Source organism: Hyposmocoma kahamanoa, unplaced genomic scaffold (assembly GCF_003589595.1).
Source record: "Hyposmocoma kahamanoa isolate Upper Pololo Valley unplaced genomic scaffold, ASM358959v1 224, whole genome shotgun sequence".
NCBI lineage: Eukaryota > Metazoa > Arthropoda > Insecta > Lepidoptera > Cosmopterigidae > Hyposmocoma > Hyposmocoma kahamanoa.
The window spans coordinates 9,936,671-9,947,808 of NW_020653743.1; the positions used below are offsets into that span (position 1 = coordinate 9,936,671).

Below are 11,138 nucleotides of genomic sequence, written 5' to 3' on the forward strand. Positions count from 1 at the left end.
CAACCAACCAACCAACCAACCAACCAACCAACCAACCAACCAACCAATCAATCAATCAATCGGCTGGTAGAAGCTGCTTGAACTAGCGGCTATAAGGTCATAAATAACATTGTTGTGTCAGTACGTATTGCCAATTTTATGGCATACAATTTACTTAATTAAATTAATTTAACAGTGTACTAAGTTTTAATTACAAAAATGCCAAATTTTAATTTAAATTCTTAAATAATCTCATTGCATATTTTCTCGTAGTTCACTATTATTCTATGTTCCTGTCAATTAAATGATCGCTGATTTTTAACCGACTTCAAAAAAAAATCACAAAAAATTGAGGAGGTGAGAATTGTATGTTTTTTTTGTATGTATGTTACGCGACAACTCCGGTATTTGTGAACCGATTTTCATGATTCTTTTTTTGTTTGAAAGAGGGTATCCATTTCATTTTGAAGAAATCCACCTCTAAGGGTGGCTGATCACGCATGAACATTCATTTTTATAAATAGCGCCTAAATTTTACTTATGGAGCAATTATTTTAATGGTTGGTTTTGCTATTCTCCAATTCAAGGTGTTTTTCTCTCTCAATATATTTTGAGTAGTGAGAACCGATTTTTATTATCTCCTGCGTTAAGTCCCTTACAGTGGCGAACTAGAGGATATTTCAACAAAACTTAGCAAATAGACGTAATTCCACGTACTTTTGAGGTCGGTTTTTTTAGCACTCTGTACTGAGGTTATATAACATGCTTTCCCAGTCAATAAACTAAATAAACGCTTTTTGAAATTGGCAATGTCTTGCATCGAGGGTATTTTTAAATATTTATCAATAAGTTTTAAATAGAATCACGAAGCTTAAATACTTTGGACACTGGGTCAACGCGGACCTCTCGGACGACCTGGCGGTCGATTCAGGACCCCGATTCAAAACTCTTCGATATCTTAACCGAACTTTTCGATTGGATATCGTTCTCGAATCGAAGGGCGCTTTCCGAGCTATTCAGAACATTCGAGTTAAAACCATGTCAAAACATTTGAATGGGATTCGGATACGATATTGTTATCCAACAACGTTTACGGAGTTAGTCGGCGAATATATAAGAAAAATGAAATCCTTTTATATACATTTTTAAGACTCTAAGGGCTAAAATATAGAAATGCATTAATCTCACATTAAAATAAATTAATAAAATAGAACAAAATCCAGATTTTATTTAAAATAATAAAAGATTTCCACATTACATTCTTGCTTTGCAAAGAATAAAACGTTCGGTAACTTTCATTCGATAACTGTGTTCTGAATATCTTTTGTAGCCTTTGCCGGCCGAGAAGTTCGAGAATGTATTACGTAAATATCTATGGAAATATCTTATTATTTTAAACTAAGTCTGGATTTTGTTCAATTTTATTAATTTATTTTAATGCAATACTAATGCATTCCTATATTTTAGGCATTTAGTCTTATAAAAGGATTTACATTTTTCTTATAATCTATTGTTTTTGGTTTTTTAACAACTTTTTGTCATAGCGCCATCTGTGAGAAATCTATTTCTTCACTCAGCCAGGTACCTTTACAGCTACTCGCAGCTGACTAGATGTGTCGCTGTTATTGTAATTAATTTATTGAATGTGACATACAATTATTATTTTGTGAAATTACTCCACTAGTTTGTTATTATTATAGAAATGTATTACAATACCTAACCATACCTAAATAGAAATAAATACAATATAAATATGGTTCACAACACACCAATTATGGATTTTGCAAATAGCGGGTTTTTGTATGTTTTTATTAAATTTTAAATTATATTCCATAGATAACTCGAACTAAAATGTTGTAAAAAGCACACATGCATACATCTATGATGGATTGTAAAAAAATTGCTAAATTTTTATACAAAAAATAATTTAAATCTATTCTAAGAAATTAATAATAATAAATATTTAAATAGCATGTGGCTGAATTATTGTAAAATTTCTATTTAAATAACATTTTATGCAAATGTTTAATTTTAACCACCTTGCTTGAACCTGGCCTATGTAAAGAAGTATGTCGTGCTACAAATTAAAAAAAACTCCAAACAAACTTCCAAAACAAACGGAAAGAAAAAAGGCCCGAGGGATTTATTTGGGGCCTTATAGTCAAGTTAACCACCATGAAATCATACCATTTACGAGCAAGGGTGATGAAAAATTTATCACAACATGTGCTAGTAACGCTGTATGCGCAGTATGTTATTTTGACATCAAATTGACATTGCACGATTGGCAACTTAATCGATCGACAGCTATTTATTGCAATAATGCACCAACCAGACGGTCGGGTCACGGGGACTGAATGTCAGGATGCCCGAACAATTTATTGACAGTCTATCAGTTCATTAGAAACACCTTTAGAAGATAAATTTGTCTTTTTCAAGGGTAATTTGTTTCAGTCAATTTACATCTATAGACCAAGAAACTAACGAATGCCGAGTTGAGTTTTGATTCTGTAATGGTGTAGCTGTGGAAGTTTTTTATGAAATGACCTGCTACAATTTTATTAGCCGTGGTAGCCTAATGGTTTGACCTATCGCCTCTCAAACAGAGGCCGGGAGTTCGAGCCCGGGCTCGCACCTCTAAGTCGAAATTTATTTGCGAAAGCTTTTCGGTTAAGGGGAACATCATGATGAAACTTGCATGTCAACGTGTGAGGTCCCCTGCCCGCATTGGGGCGTCGTGACGTACCCTGAGAGCCTGAGAAGACCCATGCCCAGCAGTGGGATGCATAAATGGGTTGATGATGTGTGATGATGATATGCTATAATATTTGACGGCCGTGGTCAACACACACATCGGTTTTCATGATGTAGCCATCTCTGAGGTCCCGGTTTCGATCCCCGGCCGGTTCAGTATAGAAAACTAACTTTTGTATATTGTTTCAGGTCTTTGTGATACCGTCGTTGTTTCCTATTTCCATAACACAAGTGCTTTAGCTACTTACTTTGGGATCAGAGCAACGTATGTGGTGTTGTCTAATATTAAATATATATATAATGCCTTAAGTTAATACCCTACTTTGAGACTGCGACTGTCTGGCACATTTTCATATACGTATATATCTGTAGGAGAGAGCTAGAGGACCTAAACTCCATATTTTAGAATTCAGATGTTTTTACAAACATTGCCTTAGAATACATTAAATGCAAAAATCATGCAGTAGTAAAAGACATTAAGCTCTATTGTCGTTTGTGTTCTATTTCACATATGTTATTTGACCTTAAGATCGACTTTAAATGCCTAATTAAGAGCCTCATTCTCTTTTTTTTTCAAATCAAATCAAATCAAATGCATTTATTCGTCAACATAGGATACAGTACATTGAAATACATGGTATTAAATAAGTTATAGCGACCCTCTATGTTGCACCTTCAGGCATACGAACTACATAAGTGGATGATGAACATGGTTATTTTACTTAATTATTATTTATTTACTTAATTATTACTCAATTTTATTCAATGTCAAATTACTTAATTATTACCGAAATATTCGTTTATAGAGTAAAATGTTTCATTAACAAGGTATTCAAATAGATTTCTTTTAAATGTTACAATGTCCTTAATGTTCCTTATGTCAGATGGTAATTTATTATAAATCTTGGCACTCATTGCAATAATACTATTACATAGGAGGGCAGATCTGCCACCTACGCTGTCAAGTTTATTATTCCTACGGGCACTCTTAACACAATTAAAGAAGTTTGGATTGCGTCTGATGAAAACTGCGGTATTAAATACATAAAGAGACATTAGCGTTAGTAATTTATGTTTCTTAAAATAAGGTCTGCAGCTATCTGTTCGTTTTTCTTTCTGTTCGTCTCTCGTTCGTCGTTTTTCGTTCTGTCGTTCGTTTGTCTTTAAAGCGCCGTTTAGTAAAAACTATCATTTGGCACATAAGAGTTCGTCCAGGGAAGTACTGTCACCTTACCTATGTCTGCCGCCAAGCAGTAATGTCAGCATTACTGTGTTCCGTTTTGGAAGGATAAAGGTGCTGGTGAAATTACAGGCACAAGGGATTTGTCAACTTATGTCTCAGGATGACGGGCGCAGTGGCAGTGCCCCTCAGATCTTTGTGATTTAAAGCTCTGATTGGCTCTACAACTGTTACGGACAGGCGTGTAGCTTACCATCAAGCTCACAACTTGTTCGTCCCGTCACTTGATATTATAAAATAAAAAGAACATTCTTTACCTCTCATCTAAAGATATCAGTTTCATTTCCTGAAAAAAGAAAGCTAGCTGGAACACATGTTGTAGGAGTTCAAAGCAAAAGATGAATACGGCATTTCCCTGTATATACGATTGGAGCTCTCCTTTGTAGGTCAATCTGCCTACTGAGCTTGGTGGCGAATTATTTTCCGGGGTGGTCTTTGACCAGCAGTGAAAAGTTCTTGGTTACTCTCGCAGTGATACTAGATTCCTAGAAAGTCATTGCTCATTGCTCATCGACACCACACCTAGACAGATTCGATCTGACCCGGACGAACCGGATGATATACCAAGATTCAGATTCAGATTCAGATTCATTTATATCTCAAATATAACATTACAGTATAAATTGCACTACATGTCAAAGTGTAAGAAATTATATTGAGATCGTCAGACAAAAAGGAAAATTATAAGAAAAGCACACAATAATTAGAAAATTAACAATTCATTATATAATATTGTTGTCATTAAATTACATATCAGATATCATTCTCCATCAAGGATCGTCATAATTTGATAACAATTATACAAGAGTATGTTATTGCGGTAAAAATTAGAATAAAAATAGAAAATACTGAATTCGTTACAATTTAAAGTCCATAAATTCTTTTACAGAGTATATAGGATTTTTCAAGAAAAGGTCTTTCAGCCGGCGCCTAAATGTTTCGTCAGACGGTTCAAGTCTGAGAGTAGCGGGTAAACGCTTATAGTAAGTAGGTCCGATGACACGCGGGTTTTTCTCTGCAAGTGCCATGCATCGAGGGACTGTTCTCAAATGGCCGGTACGGCGAAGTGGGATGCCAGAAACATTCACAGTACCAAATGAAGACAGATTATTTCTAACGTACATTATAATTTCGTATTTGTAGAGTGCGTAGTGCGTCATTATGCGTTGCGCTACAAAGAGATTTCTGCAGGAATGTCTGTGTTTGACCCAACCAGTACGCGTACGGCACGTTTTTGCATTAGCATGACTCTATTGGCATCCGTGGAGTTACCCCATATGAGTGAACCGTACGACATCAGCGAGTGGAAATATGCAAAATAGACCTGTCTTAATGCAGAATCAGAAATGAGCAATTTCAGTTTTCGCAACGCAAAGACTGCACCACTCAGTCACACAGTCTGTCAACATGGCACTTCCAGTTAAGGTTCAAGTCCAGAGTGAAGCCAAGGAACCTATTCTCATTGCATATCGGCATCGGATTGCTTGCTACACACGGAGGAACTGTGAGACCTCGACCCGAGAAAATCATGATGTTGGATTTAGTGATATTCAGTAGCAACCCATTCGATGAAAACCACCTCTGGAGCTGCTCACACCCTTCATCGATTCTCTGTCCCAGCTGTTCGTACGTGCGCGCGCTAACTATAACTGTTGTGTCGTCCGAAAACAGTACGGAGAGGCCGGCTGTGATGGCAGTGGGAAGGTCATTTATATATAATAAAATTTAGCGTGTTTCCTAAGGCAGACCCTTGAGGAATTCCTAAGTTCACACTACCAGCAACGGACTCCAGTCTTTTACCGTTCGAGGATAATTTTACCACTTCCTTCCGATCCGATAAGAAGGTGAGAAGTTTGTGGCTCTTACCCTGTATTCCATAATGATATAACTTATCCAACAACAGTTCGTGATTAATCACATGAAAGGCCTTGGACAAGTCACAAAGTATGCCCGCCATTTTATACTTCTCATCCAGACCGGAAACTAAGCAGTCAAATATTTTATGTGCCGCTAATTGTAGACATCATCTGCCGTAATGCAAATTGCTTATCTGTCAGCAATTCATTGTCCTCAAGGTGGCCCATTATGTGGGAAGATAGGATACATTCCAGAATTTTAGATATAGTAGGAACAATCGTTATTGGTCTGTAATTGTTCACATCACACTTGTCACCCTTCCCTTTGAAGACAGGACACACCCTGGTACACACCGGTGTCAAAGATAATATTAAATAAGACTACTAAAATGTCTGAGATAAATGGCCATATGTATAACAATATATTTAGTGATATGTCATATATGTCAACAGTTGAACGGGTCTTTAACATCGACTGTACCACTTTATCTATAAGGCCCCGTGTGATGGTCGGTGGAGAGAAAGTTGGCACATCTGTATTGTGCAGATGTTTGCAGATGTATTGCCTACACATAGACAGATCACTTTCAATTATATATTTGGAGGCTACACTTAGAAAGTGTAAATTAAATGTGTCTGGAACCATATTTATTGGTATATCAATTTGAGAGGATAAATCTTTGAGGCTGATGTTTGATGATCTAGTTTTTATGCCTATTTCGTCATTGACATTCCATATTTCCTTGGATGGTTTTTTGCTTTCTACCAACCTCTTTTCAATGTAGGTTTGCCGGACACGTAATGTCTCAGATTTAATAAGATTGTAATATGTCATGATACACTCTGATATTACTGGGTTGTTTGGATACTGACGCCTGATCTCATGTAAATCCCTGTTTACGTGTATATTCCAATAACTCGTCATTTACCCATGGCGTAGTTGTCACATTATTCCGAAATTTAAATGTTTTAACCTTAAAATGTATATCAATGTAATGTGTCAAAATATTAAAGATTTTATCAAATTTACTGTTAATATCTATAGTGTTGTCATAAATAAAATTAAAATCATAGTTACAAATGTCACTATATAGATGTCAATAGATAGATTCGTTTGTAAAACAACGACGTTCGATCAGCTGCTGATTTGTTTTGTTTTCCTTTCCTCTATGTTTAATTGCAAATTCATATCGCTGTGCGTTGTGGTCGCTAATAGCAGTATCCACCGGTGATACGGTAAGGCATTCACGAGCGTGGTTTGTTATACCGCAATCGATGGACGACGCGCAGTCAGCAGTCACGCGAGTGGGAAAGGAAACTATATTAAAGCACCCATAACTACTTAGAACGTCGTCGACCCGCCGTCTCAAACTATTGTCAGATAAATAATCCACATTTTGATCACCAACTAGAAGAAACCTTTTCTTTTCGTCAATGAGCTTATTCAATAATAATTCCAATTTTTCTAAATAAATGACAATATTTCCCTTTCCAGTCCTGTATAGCGAAATTATAATCAATTTACAATAGGTAATCTCAATAGCTGTACATTCAAAGTAATACTGAACGGAGTGGTCCCGCAGGTCATTTCGCCGTTTATATGTAATACCGTCACGTATAAACAGCGCCATGAGCGATTTGTGTGCGGCAGTAACAATCTGCCAGTGTATACCCACACAACCCCACCCGTTCAATCTTAATTTTCTTGCACCATGTTTCACTCAAACCAAGTACTTCTGGTTTTTCAGCGCTACATAATAAATTTATCACTGAAGTTTTGCCACACATAGACCGTACATTTTGATGAATAATTACAAATTTAGTGCCTACTTTAAACGTGTTGTGACACGTTTCGTGGATAAGTTTTTTGGCTGCACAACATTAAACGGACGCACTGATACTCCCTCAGGCCAGTTTTTAATATTTCTGGCAGTCCTCAGTCTGTCTGCAGGTACATCCAGACGAAACGACGGGCACAGGGACAAGGGGCACAGTTTAAAGAAGTGACGCCCGGGATTGTGGAGGGAAAAACCCGCAGCCTATGATCTAATCCTGTCGCTTATGCAGCGCGTGGCAGATAGTAGGTAGTAAGGGTAGTTAGTCATTTGAATGGGTAGTTACACCTTGGTAGGAATGAGCGTTGATGATGTTGGGCTTCGTGTTACTCTAGAGGTTTATTATGTGAGAGGTTGTGTTTTTGTCCATAAAGCTCGAGTTGTATAATTTATTTCCCCTTCCGATTCGGTGTCGGTTTCCAGGATTCTGTACATTTCTTCAGCTATTTACCTAAATTTATCCTTGTCTTTGGTCAGTTCTATCTTGTCGCCTTCGTTACTTTGATAGTATTTCATGTCATGCTTTAGGGAGTCATTCCGGGTGCGTTTGACTTCCTACATTGCGTTGTGGTGCTCTTTCTGTTCGTACTGCGTGTAAAATATGGGAATGTTTTCTTCGGTGAACGAGCCGAAGTAGCAAATACTGGATTCCTGGATAGTCATTGCATAAAAAACAAATGCCAACAAGAAAACTAAGCAGACAATAATGATAAATATAATTTTAGAGCAAGTTTTACAAGTTTATTGCCCCGTCATGAAACACGAGTGATGTGTCGTAAACGTCACTTACCATACGCGGGAGTCGATGGTGGCACAAGGGACAAGATCAAAGCAATTTGACTTGAGAATTTTGACTCCGTATTCGTATCCGTAGGATATTATAAAGATTTCTAATTACACTTTAATTAATTTCACTTTACAAAGTCTCACTGCTAAGCTGCACTGTTCAAACCCTATAGATATGGCGTAGACTAACCACTTCGCTTCTAATACACTCATACTACATATTAGAGGAACGCTAAAAAGGGATTTTTTTTATGATACCAAGCAATGGGACGAACAACTCCATAACAAATGCAGTGTCACTCAGAACTTTAAATCGCAAAGATCTCATAGACACAGCTACTGCGCCCGACGCCCTCAACCCTTACCCTTCAAAACCGGAACGCGGTAATGCTCACATTACTCCTTGGCGACAGAAATAGGTAAAGTGGCAGTACTTACCTGGACGAATTCTTTCAAACGGAGCTCCACTTCTACTAAATTACTGAATTAAGGTAACAATGTTGATAAGAACCACTGGCCCCATATATCGGACATGTTCGTCTGCTATGTGGCAGAAGCATCTGTCTCGCGCGCCGCTAGCGCATCTTAGTAGCTATCTAGACGAGGGTCTAAGGCGAGGAGACGCGCGAGACACGTGAGTTGTCCTTTAATTGGAAACTGTGTCCGGACATGTCACAGGACATTTCCGGCAATAACTAGAGCAGGTAGAGGAAGAGCTATATATACGTCCTCCGGTAGGAACAGGAGGATGTACATAAAGCTAGCAATTCCCAGAAACCTACCTACCTACCTTCTGGGAACTGGAGAGACGCTTTAGCGTCGGGAGATGGGCGTGCTCACCTACGCCACCAAAGTGGAGATTTGGTAGTGGACTTTAGAGACTACGGCTTAGCGGTGGCAACCGTTAGTTGTGCAATGCACAACGGGAAGTGAGCATGCCAACAGCTCCCGTTCGGTCCGGATAATAGAGAGGATTACTCTACGTGCACCTTGAGAACCGCACTAGCCTCTTGAGGACCGGTTGAAGTCCGTGACGACGGTCTGTGACAACACAGTACATGAGCTGATCCGGTATTAGGACCAGGTTACAAGATCCCTGTGCTTGCACTGGTTATAATGCCCTTTCCACATAACCAAGAGATTGATAGGGAGGGTCACTATAATCAAAACTTAATTAGAAAGATGTGGGACTGACCTCATATACCAAAACGTTTAATTGAAAAGAGATTACTTCGATCATTCGATTGATGAACCTCATCATTGTACGCTGGCTCTTAGATGCTCAACCTTAGAATTAAAATAGAAAAACCGGTTTGAGATCAGTCCATCCATTTAGGAGTTACGATACCACGATAAAAAGACACAAAGAAATACAAAGACAAAGTTTTTAAACTTATTACTTCCCTCTTAAATGCCACTTAACTTGATCCATGGCACCAAAGGAGCAATTATTTTCTTCGGACACTAGTTAAAAATATTTCAGTCATGATGTTACTACCCACAGTATTAGAATATTTTCCCTACAGTAGCGCGCGCCCGTGTAGGCACTTGAGTTGTCGTACGCAGATGTGCAAGGGTTATCAAAAAATATAAATAAAATGTGATTATAATAGTGTAATCATTTATTGACAATAATTATTACTTACCAATACACAATAATTATTAAATATTACTTTTCTAATAAAAAAACATTTACAAGTGTCGCGCTGCCAAATATTTACGTGACACTTTTCGTTTAGATATTTTCAGTTTTCTATTATTTAATCTAACAATATAGTTTATTCGCATTCGGATGACCAATTAAACCATAAAAGAATGGTGGAAACATGGACATGGTCGTGATTGAAATTGTACTTGACTTACTAAGTCAAATACTTCTATGACATTTTAAATACCTATATTTTGATTTCGAATTGTATCCATGCACGGAATTACATTTTATGTGCGCCATTATACATGCATATAACGATTTTTGTAGAACTTGCTGAACGTATTTAAAAATACATTCAACTCTCGCGCTCGATCCAGCAAACTAAGCGTGTTTGCAGGATGCAGCCCGCGCGGCCCGACTCCCCTCGAGTACACCACCAACGCTCTGCGCAAGTACATTTGTAAACTATGCTAGTACTCCCATTCCTTATCTTGTACCACGTGCAAATAAAGGACTCAACCCTACATCCTGAACAGTTTCTGGGATTTCATTTAACGGCGTTTACGATTTTGCGGGAAGACAAGTGCCATAATTTTCTCTTTTATTGCTTTTACGTTTAGCTTCCTTCGAGTGTTTGTTTAAAATATCCATATTTAAACTGTCTGTGAGACGTAAAATGTAACTATACCTCCTAGGTTGATATAATTCGCAGTAGAGCTACTTGTGCAAGAATTTGCCTCCTATTTATGCCGTCAAGCAGTAATATGAGCGTTGCTGCGTTCCAGTTTTGAAGGGTAGGAGTGCTGGTAAAATTACAGGTACATGGGACTTTTCGACGAACGAACAAGTAGTGTGCCTGAGGCCTGTCTATAACAGTTGCAGCGCCACTCAGAGCTTCAAATCGCAAAGATCTAAAGGGCACTGCCACTGCGCAATTTTAATAAATTGGAATTGTTTTAAAAATTAGAAACCATTTAGATTCCTGCGTTCACTAAACACTAAACGATTTTGAAAACAAAAAAAAACTATATTTTATA

At 37.7% G+C, this 11,138-nt stretch overlaps 1 pseudogene; it reads left to right on the top strand.

The window, feature by feature from the left end:
* LOC113228277 overlaps positions 1 to 10,575 on the top strand; it is a 40,174-nt pseudogene extending 29,599 nt beyond the window's left edge.
* The last annotated feature ends 563 nt before the right edge of the window (positions 10,576 to 11,138 follow it).